This window comes from Apodemus sylvaticus, chromosome 17, assembly GCF_947179515.1.
Source record: "Apodemus sylvaticus chromosome 17, mApoSyl1.1, whole genome shotgun sequence".
Classification (NCBI taxonomy): Eukaryota; Metazoa; Chordata; class Mammalia; order Rodentia; family Muridae; genus Apodemus; species Apodemus sylvaticus.
Genome location: NC_067488.1, coordinates 76,506,947 through 76,523,545, shown reverse-complemented (window position 1 = coordinate 76,523,545; position 16,599 = coordinate 76,506,947).

Here is a 16,599-nt window from a genome sequence, read left to right as displayed (position 1 = left end):
CTTCTTCCAATGTCCTTATATATCTCCAGCAGAGGGTGTAGCCCACATTAAAGGCTGTAGGTCTCCAACAGGGGGTGTGGGCCAGATTAAAGGTGTGTGGGTCTCCAGCAGAGGGTGTGGCCCAGATTAAAGGTGTGTGCCACCATGCCTTTAATTCTAGATGATCTTGAACTCGGAAATCTCCTTGTCTTAATCTTCTGGAATTCATAGTCACTATGCTTCAAAATCCCCATACCAAGATCCAGGTCAGAAACTTATATCTCTGAGCCTCCAAATTAGGATCATAGGTGAGCCTTCCAATTCTAGACTGCAGTTCATTCCAGATTCAGTCAAGTTGACAAACAGGAATAGCCACTACAGAAACATTATAAATATAGTCAATGTGGTAAAGCCTTTTCAAAAGGGAGTAATCTCCAAAGGCATAAAAGAACACATACTGGAGAGAAATCTAATGAATATTATTATGAATTAAATGGGAGTTAAGAAGCCATTGGGTTAGGAATATGATAGACATAGGTGCTTAGGATTATGTCAACTCTTGAGATGTTTCTTAGGATGTTTTGTCAAAGAATGTTGCTGGCTATTCCCCTTGTATGAAGAGTCTCCTTGTGATTAAGGTAAAGAGGTTTACATTAATTGCATTGACAAAGGAAGTCTCAAAAGTCCATGCATAGAATTTGGTCTGAAACTTTTGATCAAGCATAACAAACTCCCAAAGGAAAATTACAAAATTTAAGATTCAAAGAGTAAAGCATCACCAGGAAGTTGAATGAAGGTAAATCTTGTGATCAAGGATATTCAAAAGTACTAAAGGAATGGTTACATGAAGTTATTCCTGTCAACAATGGTATTAATGGAATATTTATATTAGGGTCAGATTCTATCCATCTAAACTTATAGATTTGCAGTTGTATGAAGGAGAAATGCATCATTTTAGGAATTATTATTACCTGGTTATTGTTTTCATATCGACATATGTTGATACAAATTTGTGTCAAGCTGAAATGGGATGGGTTTTGATTGGTATTCTGTGTTTTCAATTTAAGATATAAAAGGAAATGCTTAGTCAGGCATGGTGTTACATGATTTTTATCCCAGCATTCATGAGACAGAATCATACAGATCTCTGGGATCAAGGAACTCTGAGCAAGCTCCAGGAAAGCCAAGATTAGGTAGTGAAGTTTTTGTAAAAAAAAAAAAAAAAAAAAAATACTGATGATAATGTAATAGAAGGGACCAACCAGGTTCCAGCCCCAGCAAGGAGCAGATCTTAGCAGCTTTGTCCATGTGGCAGTCTTAAGAGGTAAGAATAAAAGGAACCACTGAGATAATTGATGCTGGCTAGCTAATTAATTAGAGGTGATGAAGAAGAAATCAGTATCACTGAGATAAAATCATCTAGGTAGTGTTTTCTGAGAGACAAAGAATGAGTGTTCCAGAAATTGCCAATATTGGACCTAGGGAATGTGTAAAGATTGTTCTTATTATCTGTTTTGTTTTATTAAGTATTGTTGCTTTTGTGGTTTTAAGGAACATTGGTCTGTAATTCTCTTTTGTTGCTTATATATTTTGATCGGATATTTGAGCAACCATGGACTCACAAAATAAATCAGTTGTTTCTTCTGCCTATATTGTTGAATATTTTGAGGAGTATTTTCATTAACTCCTCTCTGGATGTCTACCTTAAAACACATGGTCCTGGGCTCTCTTTGGTGGCAGATTAATATTGGCTTCTCTTTTTCTGTATGTTTAGGTCTAAGTTGTTTATCTTAGGGATGGAGAGAGTTCAGTGGATAAGAGCACTGACTGCCCATGCAAAGGTCATGAGTTCAATGCCTAAACATCACATGGTCACTAACAACCAACCATAATTTTATTTAATGTCATCTTCTGGTGTGTCTGAAGACAGTGACGGTGTACTAGTTTATGTAACATGAATAAATAAGTTAGCAAATATTTTTAAGAGGTTGTTTATCTTGGTTTGACTTAATTATGAAATATGGATCCTATCCAGGAAATTACCTATTCCTTTTAAAATATCCAATTCGGTGGAGGACAAGTCTTTTAAATTTCAACTTTTATCAATCTTGGAATTTCTTCACTTTCTGATATTTTTTCTCCATTTTCATTTTAGATTTCAGTAATTTTGGTATTCTCAATCTTTCAATAAGGGACTTCCTGTCTTGTCTAATAAAATGCTCAAAATACTAACTTCATGTTTCATTAATTCCTTACTTTCATCTTTTTCTATTTTATTAATTTCAGCACTCTAGTTGGATAATTTCTCAATTTGTACTCCATTTTATAATTGCTCATTTGCTTCTTTCTGTTCTATACTTTAAATTGTGCTGTTAAATTGCCAATAGGTGAGCTCTCCAAGACACAGATTGGGGATAGAAATAGAACCATTTGGATCTCTGATATCAAGGCCAACCTGATAGTCAGATCTAGTTTCAAGACAGCTAGGGCTACAGATTAAAACATAGGATAAAATATCCAAACAAGCAAACAAGAAAGGAATGATGCTTCCCAAATTAAGATCCTATCACTGTGGATGCAATTGTCTAGACTTAAAATTATAGTGGACTGATGAAACTGGCAATGGAGGAAATGCTCATGGGTCAGAAAATATATTTGGGTTGCCTGTTTTAAGGAAATAATATCACAAAGAATGATCTCTCACTCACTCTCTCTGTCCTGAAAGGGGATTATATTAGAATGACTTACATGATGCAGTCTGCCTTATTCCACAACAGCTGGATGGGAAGCAATGTCCAAGAATCCAGAATATCTCAATCCCTGAGGCATGATGTGTCAGCAGGTCTTCAGTAGATGATGGAATCACAGACAAGTAAGCAGTAATGCCAGGGAAGTCCTAAGTCTTGCTATCTAGGAGAGAGCAAGCAGACAATGTGAAAACTTACTTCCTCTGTGTTCTTATATAGGCCTCAAGATGAAAGTGTGTCCAAATAATTAAAGGTGTGTGTTCCAGATTCAATCTCTGGATTAAAGGTGAATGTCTTCTGCTATGTGTGGCGATTCAGACCTTTAATCCAAACACTATGTGAGTGAATCAAGCTGGTGGATCTCTGTTAGTAGCCTGGTCTACAAAGTAGTTCCAACAAGGTGAGAAGAGAAGTATAGTGCTAGGGAAATGTTAGTGATCTACAAAATAACATATAGGAGCCAATCTGATGTAATTCATAGTAGGGTTGTTATTTTGTTATTTTATATTATTTGAATTAGCTTAGACCCTCCAAGGAACCATTGTCATGCAGGATGGTTGTGGTGGTTGAGGGCAATGCAGTAGCCAGAATCATGAAATGAGGCATGGCTAGAAGCCTAAAATCTCCTTTTGCAGATCCTCACTTCTCCTACAGAGCTGCAGACCAGCAACTTCTTCAACACAGAGTGTGCTTCGGCACTAGCACTCCAGGTGGTGGTGATCTCAGTGCTCACACTTTGGATCCCCTTCTCTAGTTGCTATGACTTGTCCCCCAAGCCAAGTTCTGCTAAGCTAGCAGAAGGCCTGAGTTGTTTTTCGAAGGTGACTTGAAACCTCATATGTGTTTTTGTTCCTCTGAACATTCGCTGTGCTGACAGGATTGGACTCTGCAAGGTGAACAGAGGTGGAATTCTGCAGGAGCTCTAGTTCTGGAAGTTGTGCTCCTAAAGGCAGACCAAAATGCCTGGCACCCAGGTTCGAGGATGAAGATTCATTGCAGGTGCTGAGTTTTTTCCTGATGGCTCTGCCTCCTGACATATCAAAAAGCAGATTTCACTCTGTCTACCATAGGTAAATGACCCATTCAGCCCTACAAGTGTGCCAAGATTTGCCACACTGCCTTTTGTTTTTTGAGACAAGGCTTCTCTGTATAGCGCTAGTTTTCCTGGGACTCACTCTGTAGAAAAGGATGGCATCAGACTCAGAAATCCCCTGCCTCTGCCTCCCAAGTGATATGAATAAAAGAATGTACCACCACTTCCCAGTGAGTTTTTGTTTAATGTGTGCAAAGAACTGATCTGATTCACAAGTACTGTTCAATTAGACTTAGTGCTCATGCTTATAACTCCAGCACCCAGGGGTTCGAGCAGAAAGAAAACCATTGAAAAATATCTTCAGACAGGACACAATGAGTTTGAGATCATCCTGGATCACAGTGCATCACTAAATACATATAGTGAGAACAGCACACAGGCCTTTCCCAGCATGAAATGATAACACTTGTCAAATGACTTCTCTATGGGCCTCTTTCCTTCTTTCCTTTTGCCCAGGATTCACACTGAATATTGCATAATGATAGTAGTTTTCAAATATACTAAACTTTGTTGTTGTTAATGTACAAGTTTTGTATATATCCTGATTTAAACCAAATTGCTCCTATTCTATAAACTTCTTTAACTTATACAAAAGGACAGAACATTTTTTGAAATTGTGGTTTAGGGGACATCTCAGGGCACTTTCTTTAGAAATAAAACTCCTGAGTAAAGACACGTTCCTTATATGGTAGTAACTTTTATTTATGTATCTCTGTGTTGAATGTGTTCCTGGGTTCTCTTTCCCATTTCTGTCTCTTACTCCCTTTCATTCTGTCTGTGTGCTTAATCAAGCTCCCTCATATGTCTTCATGTGTTTTTTATATCTGTGAGTGTTTGAGTGTGTATGTGTACGTGTGTTTGTACGTTCAGGGTGTGTGTGGTTTTGTCTGCTTCTGTGTGTGATTGTTTGTGTTTGTATGTATGTCTGTTGTGTGTGTTTGTAAGTGAAAGTGTGTGTATGTGTGTGACAGGATTTTTATGTGTGTTTGTGTGTGTGTGTGTGTGTGTGTGTGTGTATGTGTAAGCACTTGAAGATGCCTGTGCTTGGGAATTTCATAGTCTTTCTTTACATAATGTAATAGATCAAGGGATGCTAAGGGAGAGATATTTCAAAGCCAGAGATGATGATATGTATGGTAGATTCTTTCCCCACCATACTCAATGGGTCTGCATATAGTCTGTAACTCACACAGAATATTAGTTACAATCAGCATCTTAGGTTTTCTTCAAGAGTACATTTCATGGAATGCAGATCCTCTGGTTTGCATGGCCACCACACACACCTGAACCACCTTCCTTACCTATTTCGAAGAAATGGTTGTATGGCAATGTGTCTTACATTCCTGTATTTAGGCAATCCTAAAGTATAAAGTATCTTTAAGAACTGCATCAGAAAGAAGGTTCAGGGAACATGAATCCCCTAAATCAAAATGTATGGAAAAATATAATTCCTGTCTACCAGTAGGACTTTCTTAAATATTAATTAAATGGAAATCTTAGGTGAAAACTTTAGCTCCTGGCTTACAGTCAATGTTCAAAAAGTTTTTGTTAGGACAATAGAGGTGACTCTTTTATTTTATTTTATTTTATTTTATTTTATTTTATTTTATTTTATTTTATTTTATTTTTTGAGACAGAGTCTATGTGGCTCTGCCTGTCCTGGAACTCACTATGTAGACCACAGTTCTATTTGCCTCTGTCCCAAGAATGCTGAGATTAAAGGCAAGTGCCACCAGGCCTGGCCATAGAGGTTTATTATACGCTAAAGCCTTTCCACCCAGAGCTCAGTTCTTAATTTCCAAAGCTCAGCAGGACCAATCCCTGGCCTGTCTATTCCTGTTCCAGAACAACCCATCCATTCCTAGACTGTGTGAAGGTCTCCTATATCCCAGGAGTTGCATCAGAACTGGTGGTATTTCAGACACGCTGTCACTGTGACGGCAGCTTGGACTGGTCTCCCACCACTGTCTGCTCTGCTAGGACTTCTGAACACATGTGGGTGGTGTTGAAGGTGTTGGCCACGGCCTTGGAACACAACCTCAGCAAAGTAACACCTGACTGAGAGCCGTCTGACTGATCATGCCAGGGCCATGAGTTCTGGAATGCATTCTATTCCCACCTTGGAACAGACCAGGCAGTGTTGCTGACTGAATGGTGCTTTAAGGTCGGCCAATGGTCAAGCCTGTGTGGCAGCAGGGACCTTTCTACTGTAGGAGGGGAACGTGGTCATAATGTAACAAGTAAGTCCCATTCTGAGTGTGTATGTGTGTACATTGTGTGTCCACATTGGCTTTCACTCAAAGCATTCTGACCACAGAGTCTTGCTTTCAGACTTCACACTCACATGATGTGTGAATCTTGAGGCCTCTCTGCTGACAAATATTCATCAAGAGCTCACCTTGTGCTTGTGTTTCCAAGGGGTCTTTACAGGAAGCAGATGCGGTGAGAAGATTTGTTGAGGAGGGTCCCACACACACCCCCCAGCTGTGAGGTTGTTTAGAAAGGTGTGGTGTCGGGACCACAAAAGATAAAAGAGTAATTCGTGGCTCAGGGGCAGTCACTGTGTGACCAGATCCATCCCTCACAACACAATCATCATGGCATGATCTTAGTGCATACTTGTGGGAAGCCCAGCTGAAGGGACCTTTAGTTAAGGGACTTCCCTGCTCATGTGTGTGTGTGTGTGTGTGTGTGTGTGTGTGTTTGTGTGTATCTGTGTTTGTATGTGTGTTTGTATGTGTGTTTGTATGTGTGTGTGCTTGTATGTCTGTGTGTCTGTGTATCTCTGTGTGCATGTCCACGCATGTGTTTGCTGGGAATTAATCAAAAGAAACACCACCTTCTTTAGCTGACTTTTCTTTTTTCTCTCATTCTCAGGGTCCCCCATGGATCAAACTTACCAGAAGCCTGGAAGCAGTGGGCATGCAGTGTGGTTGTGTGTGTCTGTTATATGGGGCAGATGGCAAAAAGAAAAGAAACTGGAGCAGGTGTTGGTACCAGGGACAGTGAATTCAAGATATAAATATCCATGTTAAACTGAACACTGGGCAACAACTCTGATTGTGTGGGTACCAAAGCTCATACCGTGTTTTTGAATCTGCCTTAAGAAACAATGCAGGCCAGGAGTGGTGGCTCACACTTTTAACTCAGCTGTTGTGACTCTGAGGCAGGTGGATCTCTATGAGTTTCAGGCCAGCCTGGTCTACATAGGGAGTTCTAGGACAGCCAGAATTCCATAGTGAGACCGAGTCTTAAAAAAAAAAAAACAAACAAACAAACAAAAAAAAAAACAAGCCAACAAAAAATCAAATTGGTCAAACCATAGCAATAACAAGAACATCACTGAACTTGAAGCCTTTCCCAGGGCTTTGGAAGCTGCAGATCCAGCCTCTAGGAAGGAGATGGTGACACAGAGCAAAGTGACGTTATACAACAGCAGCTTAAATACTGCAGTGGGTTAAGTACACACCAAGACATGCTTTGGATATTTGAAATGAGTGCCCTTGTCTACCCTTTTAATATATCAAACAACAATGAGTACTGGGTATTTTTATTTCAGGCTTTTTTTTTTTTTTTGGTTTTTCGAGATAGGGTTTCTCTGTGTAGCCTTGGATGCCCTGTAACTCACTCTATAGACCAGGCTGGCCTCAAACTCGAACTCAGAAATCTGCCTGCTTCTGCCTCCCAAGTGATAGGATTAAAGGATTAAAGGTGTGTGCCACCACAGCCCAGAGCCACAGTGGCTGGTAAAATAGCAAGTGGGCTGCAAACCACAATCCCAGAAGCCCTTGGGATCAGAGGAACACAGCCAACCTCCCGTGCCCTTGGTGTTGTCCTGCCTTCCCCACTGCTGGCAGACAATGGGAAGGCTCTGTCCTATGGGGTGTTACTTGCTGGGCAAGTCGCGAGTCTAGGAAAGCAGATAGACTTAGATATTAAACTGTTAGGACAACAAAAACAACCACAAAAGCATTATCAACAAGTGATTTTGCTGCTGGACAGAATCTAGGTTCTCTTTTGAAAGAATGTGGAAATTATCAGAAATTGAGGAGGCAAAAGTCATACAAAGCTGTTCTTAGATCTTAGTCTGTTGTTCTCATACGACTTGGGAGGTTGGAGTATTGACAGTATACAGCCAGAGGAAATTTAGATCATAGAATTTCAGATGAAAATAGACACAGTAAACTTTAGTGAGAGGTCATTGTGTGGTATTTTGGCCAAAAATCTTTTTTCCTTGGCTTACACCTTGAAATACTGAGAGAGGTAAAATTTTAAAATAATGGCTGGATTCTATATTGTCTTTCTAGTAATATGTATTTGTTCATTTTCCCCACTCATTTATTTATAATTCATTTATTTAATTTAACTTCCATTTTCTACAATCTCTCCATTCACCTTAAACAGTTATTCATCCCTCACTCCTCCAAGGAGGGTACGGTACACATGAGCATTCACCAAGCATAGAATTTCAAGTATCTGCATGGTTAGGCACATCCTCTCCTACTGAGTTCAGAGAGGGTAGCCAAATTAGGGGAGCAGTTTGGAAAGACAGACAACAACATAAGGGACATCTCCCTCTTTAGTTTTTGTGGGACCCATATGAAGACGGAATAGCACATGTACTACATATATGGTGTGGGTCTCAGTCCATCCTGTGTATTCTCTTTGGTTGGTGACTCAGTCTTCTAATGTCCAGGTTAGATGATTCTGAGGGTCTTTGAATGTACTTCCTGTTCCTTCAGTGTCCTTCAACCCTCTCCCCAAAGACACCCTAAGCCCCGTCCAATGTTAGGCTGTGCATCTCTGCATCTGTTATAGTCTGTTTCCGGATTCAGACTCTCAGAGGCCAATGATGCTAAGGTATTGCCTGTAAGTATTATACAGTATCCTCAGTAAAGTTAAGGTTTGTTGCTTGCCTATGGGATGGGTCTCAAGTTGGGCAGGATATAGTTAGGGCATTCCCTCAGTCTCTGCTCCATCATTTTGATTAAATTTCTTGTAGACAGGACAAATTTGGGGTGGAAATGGTTTGGGTTCAGGTGGTGTCCTTAACTCTCCAAGGGGGGACCTGCCTTGCTGCAGGATGTGGCCTCTTCAGGGTCCATATCTCAGTTCCATGCATTCACCTAAGATTACCCATGTAGACTCCTTGGTGCCCTCCAATTTGTCATCTCTGGCACATCTTTAATCTACCTACACTTTGACCACCACCTACTGCAGATTTCAATTTTTTTTCCTGACCCTCTGATCCTCTCCTGTCTCTCACCTCACCTGTTCCTGTTCCCTCCACATTCCCCTTTCTTATCTGCTCTCTTAGGCTGTTCTCTCTCATACATCTGCCTCTTATGACTGCTTTATTCCCCCTCCTGGGATTGAACCATGTTCATTTGGGTCGTCCTTTTTGTTTTGCTTCTTTTGGTCTATGGAGAGTAGTGTGGATATCCTGTACTTTATATTAAATATTCACTTGTCTGTATATACATCCTTTTCCTTTTGTGTCTGGGTTAACTCAGACTGGATGACAGTTTCTAGTTGGATCCTTTTGCCTCTAAAATTGTGATGTCCTTGTTTTTAATAGCTGAATTGTATTCAAATTTTAAAATGAAACACTTTTTTTTGTATCCATATTTATGCTGAGTGACATCTGGACAATTTCAAGTTTCTAGCTGTTATAAATAAAACAGAAATGAACTTAATGGGGCAAATGCTCTGGTGGGTATATGCCTGAGCAGGAACCCTAAGTGAAATTCTTCCTCCTGATAAGTCATAAATTATTGGAAGGAGTAGGCAAATTATTTCCTAGCTCCAGCAATGGGACTTAGTGTCATCTTTACTTCAGACGAAGAGCACATCTCTTGGTACATGGTATGCAGCTAACTGATCTAGTAAATGCCTTTTGCCACTTTATTTCCATTAACATCACCAGAAGCAATTTGTTTTATTTGGCATTGACAGTGTTATACATTTTATATCTTGCCTTGAGAAAATATATCATGTTTGTAGCCCTGTGTCATAACTAAGGTAGAAGGGATCTTGATCATCTGTGTCTTCCAATAAATATGATGTTAATGATACTAAGTGTACATTATGTGGAAATTACCTAGAGAGCACAAGGTGTCAATTAATTAGGACTCATTGGTAACCAATATGGGCATCAGAGGACTGAAAATAAATACAACCAAAGTTGTTTAGTAGTCTTCAAATTCAGTAAAATGCTTAGGAATTTAGTCATGAAGGGTATTCAGATACATTAATTCCAAGGGGAAAGATAAGTCATTGCATTTGGCAACTCCCACCACAAAGAAAGAAGCACAATAGTTACCGTGCATATCAGGACTCTGGAGACACCACACACCTCACTTGGATTTGCTACCCCAGCCAGTATATCAGGTAGCCCAGAAAGACGCACACTTTCTATAGGGAGTAAAAACAGGAGAAGGCTCTGGAACAGGACCAGACTGCTGTGCAGGCTGCACTACCAGTTTCATGGTTAGATAGGAGTGTTGTTTGGAGCCATTGGCAGGCCCTTATTGTGAACCATAGGTTTTTAAAATTGGACCAATGAATGCTCTACTGTTGACACCTCAATCCCACAATTTTCCCTTTAAAGACAGGTCTTGACCTGCTATTCCATGTTAGTGGAAATTGAGCATTTTGAGTCAGGGAAATGTTAGTATTCCCCAAAAATGACATACACAGGAGATGATTTGATGCAACTCAAAGCAGCACAGGAGCTGATTTGATGCAACTCAAAGCAGAGTCTTTATTCTCTTATAGCTAGCTCAGGCCCACTTCCCCATTGTACCACCATCGCACATGATGGTTTTGATGGTGTGGGAGTCCCTAATATCTAAAGGGGCAAAGCTTTATGGTAAGCATCAAGCATGGAGTACATGTGGAAGCATTTAATTAATTGTAAAACTACTGTGACTTTTTACATAATTGCCTCATGCCGGAGGTCATATCATAAACTTGACTTCTGTGCCCATCTGCATTGATGGCCATCAGACAATCGATGTGCCTGTAACCTGGGTATGCATATTTGTTTGGGGGGAATACCCTGAGGCACTGGTCATGTTTAAGGGGTAACTTGAAAACTCTGGTCTTGTTGGTGATTAAACTAGAGACTGGATTTAGGCTCAGGCTTTGCTGGGGGCAACTTGAAAACTAGTGCTAGGTATCAGTCTGTGAGTTTACCTTAGTTCAAAATTGTGTCTGGTTCTCTAAAATGGAGTCTGACATGAAAATATTTGGCATTTTAGTGAGGAAATGAAAAATAGATGCTTAAGCTGCTGTAGGCCAAGACCTGGCACCACACTCACATAAAATCAGGTGACAGTAGATTCCTGTTATCTGTGATTTTACAGCACCTTTCTGGAGTCACACAGGTCTCTTGTCCCACATATTGACTCTATGATTCACTGTCAGTCTCAGGAGTCATATTCTTTCTAGGAAATTTCACAAAAAGAGATCACTGAAAGAAACAATTTAACAGATAAATATATTTTTAAATTAATATGTTTTAATCCGTATAAAAATTCAAATATGTATATGTCACAATTTAAGGAACAGATATGTTTTTCTCATATGAGTGAGAACTTTGTCCAATATGAATAACATCTCCTGGTCTAGGAGTTGTAAACTCTTTAAAATTAATTTAGAAACTTAAGTGATGTACTAGAATTTGGATAGGGATCAGTGAGATACCATGTGGACCAGAATTGTATGATTACATATATCATGTCCTTAAAAGTAGACATTAAATTTTTAACATAATTTTATATTACCTATTCCAAAAAAGATTCAGAACCATATTATTACTGTATATTTATTTTAACTATGTGGATTTATTGATTAAATATATTTTCATCTTTTCATATAAATTGTTAAGTTTAATATCATAAGGAACAAAATGAAATAGGGCCACATTAGAAAGTTTAATTTACTTGTAATCTACTTGATATTATGTACATTATATTAAATACAAACCATGATCTCATGTTTATAGTCTATACATAGGTAATAAAAGGGCATATTGTAGTAAGCCATGAATTTGAGCTTATTGCTTGTTGGAATTCACTTTCCATAAAATTTCATATAAATTCCTTTAGTAAACATATTATTAGGGCAGAAAGTAAACCAGACATGACTGGAGAAGAAGAGTACAGAAGGGCATTTTATCTCAGAGGAAAATTTGCTGCAGAAATAGCTGCCAGTGAGAAACAGCATAGGGTAGCACAAATGTTCACTGCTAACACCAGTCTGTCTGGTTCTAGGCAACTTATTCTTTGATTATCAGTTGGGTTCTGTGAATATCAGAGTTTCTCTTTCCTTTGTTAGTATCCAATTGAAAGACTAAAACAATCTAGAGCTTGAAAAAGTATCTAGTCTCTGACTCTGACAGTAGTTTGGCTGCATTAGAGATATGTCTGACACACAATCTGCTGTTTCAGGAAGGTCAGGGCATCATTCTCAGGGATAAGGTTGTCAGAGGAGATCTGAGAATGTAAGGTGTCAAAAGAATATTTTGCTCTGATTTACTATAATCTGATAGACACTGTACCTAGAAAAACAAACTAGGAGTAAAAAGTTGAACTGGCATAAACTGGGAAAATTTTCCTACCTTACTCTTTATGGTCTCATTATGTCCCCAGGTGACACCCCCATGGAAGTGGAAGAAGGAGTAAATATATATATAATAAAATATAAAATAAAAACAAAAAACAAAGAAACATAGAAATTCACAGTATATTAGTTTTGGATTAGCCAGCTCCAGTCTTTGGGGATGGACACAAAATATACTGGATTCCTCACCTTTCAGGAATTATGGTAAGCAGGAAAGATCATTAGCATCACAGTGGCACCATTTCCTGTTACCCACTCCTGGGAACCCAGGCTCAAGTGTGCCTACTCCAGGAATTTTAACATCACTCTTCCATGACTCACTGTGCCTTTCCCAGTACCACATCTTCCTTGTTGGTTTACAGTGAGATGGAAAGCCAGCTTCTTTGACCTCACATTACTCTAAGATCCCCATTCTCATGCTCAAGTATATTCCCCTCCATCTTGCAGACAAAAATATAGGTGAACTCTCTAGGGACTATTTGAAAGCCCTGAGAGCAGTGGGTGTTGTTACATCACTGGTGACATCACAGGGGATGCTTAGAGCTCTCCAGGATACACTAGAATGTTCAGACAAGGGGTTGTCTATGTCATGGGGAACAGGCTTTGCCTTCCTGTGAATTCTCTCCCTCTCCTGAACAGAAGCTGAGGAGTCCATCCCGGGAGACTCTCCTGGGACACAAATGTTGATCACATCCCTTTCAAAAGCCAGAGTTCTCAGTCACTGAGATGTGTCAGTGTCAGAACAATGGGAATGTGGTGTGCTTTATTTCCAAATGTGTTAACTGTGGAGAACTGGGACAGGATGGAGAGAAGAGCCAGCCCATCAAGTTGGCAGCAGAAGACTTGAGATGTTCACTTTCTTCCTAGGCTTTAGCCGCATGAACTTGTTAGAAGGCAGTTCCAGGGACACCTTCAGCATGTGGAGATTCAGGACTGGAGGGACGTTCTCAGGACGGTCTTGCTTGGAGATGATGCCTGCGGACAGGGATCAGAAAAACAAGATGACACAGATTTGACACTCTGACTGAGAGATGAAAACAAAGGGTATAGTGCATTCTCTGTATCCACTGCTCTGTCACTCAGTCTGTGAGAGACGAATCTCAGCAGACACTCCCCAACAGTTGTGTATCGAAACTTGTCAACAAATGTCCAAATCTTCCTTTTCTCAAACAGCTCTCATCTGTCCCTCAGCCACTTCCAACCTATTCTATTACTGCATTAACCACAGTATGCCACACCCGACTACCTCCAAGTGTGGTCTAAATGCCTCAAATCTAACAACACCACACTACTCAATGCAGATCAAATCCCAGCAACTACATGGTGGCTCACAACCATCTAAAATGAGATCTGATGACTTCTTCTGGAGTTTCTTAAAGACATCTACAGGATATTTACATACAATAAATAAATAAATAAATAAATCTTTTAAAAAAGAAAAATTAAAATAAAGGATGGTCTTATTTCCAAGAATTCAATTATTGTCCAAGAATATTTTAGATATCTTAGAGGTTTTTTTCCCCCTACAAAACTGAGTACTGTCCTTGAAGTATCTGCAAAAAAAATTAAGCTGAAAATGTGAGGTGGCTTCTATTAAATCTGATGATTGCCTTTAGTTTATTGTCCTCATATTATGTTAAGTTTACATATTCTTGAACATGGGAGATCTTTCAGTCTTATTTATTTATTTATTTATTTATTTATTTATTTATTTATTTATTTATTTTTGTTTTTATTACTTTCATTTTTTCAGTCCAGTTCTTAGCTCTCTCCTGGCACACCATCCCAGAATTACCCATCCCATTCTTCTTACCCCCTGTCTCCAATAGCATGTCTCAATCCTCCAACACACAGCTCAAAGTACTAGAAAAAGGTCAATAAAATCATTTTAAAAAAATCCTTCTCCAACTTAAAAAGGTGCTAGCCATAAATATACAAGAAGCCTATATATCTTCAAACAATTTATACAAAAAAAATTTTTTTTCTTGTCATACAATGTTCAAAACACAAAATGTGAGAGCTGATCCTGTGCCACAGTTCTCCATACCCAAATACTGCAGTGAGAGAGCTGGTCTCCCAGGATTTCTGACAAGCCTGTGAGTAGAGGTAATAATACCACTTCTGCTCAAAGGGACTCCGAGAGAGCACTCAGTTCGAAAGAACTTAGCAGCAGCCTGGGACATGATCCTTTTATTCTCTGCCTGCACCCAGAGCTGATCCTTTGCCACAGTGCTCCATATCCAAGTTCTGTATGGAGAGGTGATCTCCCAGAAATTCCATCACACCTGTAAACTCCACTTCTGTTCAAATCTCCAGACCATGAGAGATCCACGCAGAGCCATCAGAACCCTGGAACCAAGGGACAGCATGGGACAGGACCCTTCTGGATTCTGTCTGCACCTTGAAGGTAGCTGATTATGTGCCAATTATTTCCATACAAAATTATCTAATGGAGAGAACTGTTCTCTCAGGAATACTGACACACAGACTCACAGGACAGACAAGCCTCAATCAGAGACAGATCAGCTAATATCAGAGATAACCAGAGAGCAGAACAAAAGGGCAAGATCATAAGCAACAGAACCCATGGCAAATTGGTATCATCAACATCTAGTTCTCCCACCAGAGCAAGCCCTGGATACCCCAACACACAACAATAGGAAGTCTCTGATTTAAAATCATATCTCATGAAGACGATAGAGGACTTTAAGAGGAGCATAAACAACTCTTTTAAGGAAATACAGAACACGGGAAAACATCCAGTATCCCTTAATGAGGGCACACAAAAATCCCTTAATGATTTTCAGAAAAAGGCAAATAAAAAGGGGAAGGAATTGAAAAAACATCAGGGATCTAAAAATGGAAATAGATACAATAAAGAATTCATAAAGGGAGACAACCCTGGAGATAGAATACCTAGGAAAAAGATCGGGAGTTGTAGATGCAAACATCAATAAAATACAAGAAAGAGAAGAAAGAATCTCAGGTGTAGAAGATGCCATAGAAAATACTGACAGAAAAGTCAAAGAAAATGTAAATGCAAAAATTTCTTAACCAAAAATATCCAGGAAATCCAGGACAAAATGAGAAGGCCAAATGTAAGGTAATAGTTAGAGAAGAGAGCAAAAATTCCCAACCTACAGGGCCAGTAAATATCTTCAACAAAATTACAGAAGAAAACTTCCCTAACCTTAAGAAAGAGATGCCCATGAATATACCAGACAACTAAAGAACTCCAAATAAACTGGACTAGAAAAGAAATTTCTACTCTCACATAATCTATGCACCAAATACCCAATGACTCCTGGGCAGGTGTCATATAGAATCTAAGAGACCACAAATGCCAGCCCAGGCTACTATACCCAGCAAAACTCAACGTTAACATAAATGGAGAAACAACATATTCCATGACAAAAACAAATGTACACAATATACTTCCAGAAATTCAACCCTAAAATGTATAATAAATGGAAAATGCCAACACAAGGAGGGATACTCCACCCTAGAAAAAGCAATAAATTAGTCTTTCAAAAAGCCCAAAATAAGATAACAATGCAAACATAAAAATAACAGGAAGCAGCAATCACTATTCCTTAATATCTATTAATATCAATGGCAGATAAAAAGACCGACTAATGGACTGGATAAGCAAACAAGACACAGGATTTTGCTGCATACTGGAAACACACCTCAGTGACAAAGACAGACACTACCTTAGAGTAAAAGGTTGAGCCCAGTGCCCTTTGACTTTATAGTGTGCACATTGATCTTTTTCCAAGTGCTAGTTATCTCTTCTGGGTCTCCTCAGCCCCTGCCATTTTCTGTCTCCCAGGTTCCCTGACTGCCAAATCCTGTCTCTTTTATGTCTGTCTACTACTGAGGCCAGTATTCTAATCAAAGTCTTTTGTTGCTTTGTCTTTTCTCCTCTCCCTCTTTTCTCTTTCTTGTTTCTCTTCCTCTGTCTCCCTCTTGTGGTACACTTTCTCAGCCTCTCTAACAGCATCCCTATAGTACAATCTTGCAATCTCTCAATCCACTGCAATTTCTTTCTGATGTCAGGAGCTGACTGCCCAATAAAGGCAATAATCACAGAGGCTCGCTGCCCTGCAGGCATGGGGTTAAAAGGGTTGTACCTTCTGTAAGCCTCCATGAGCC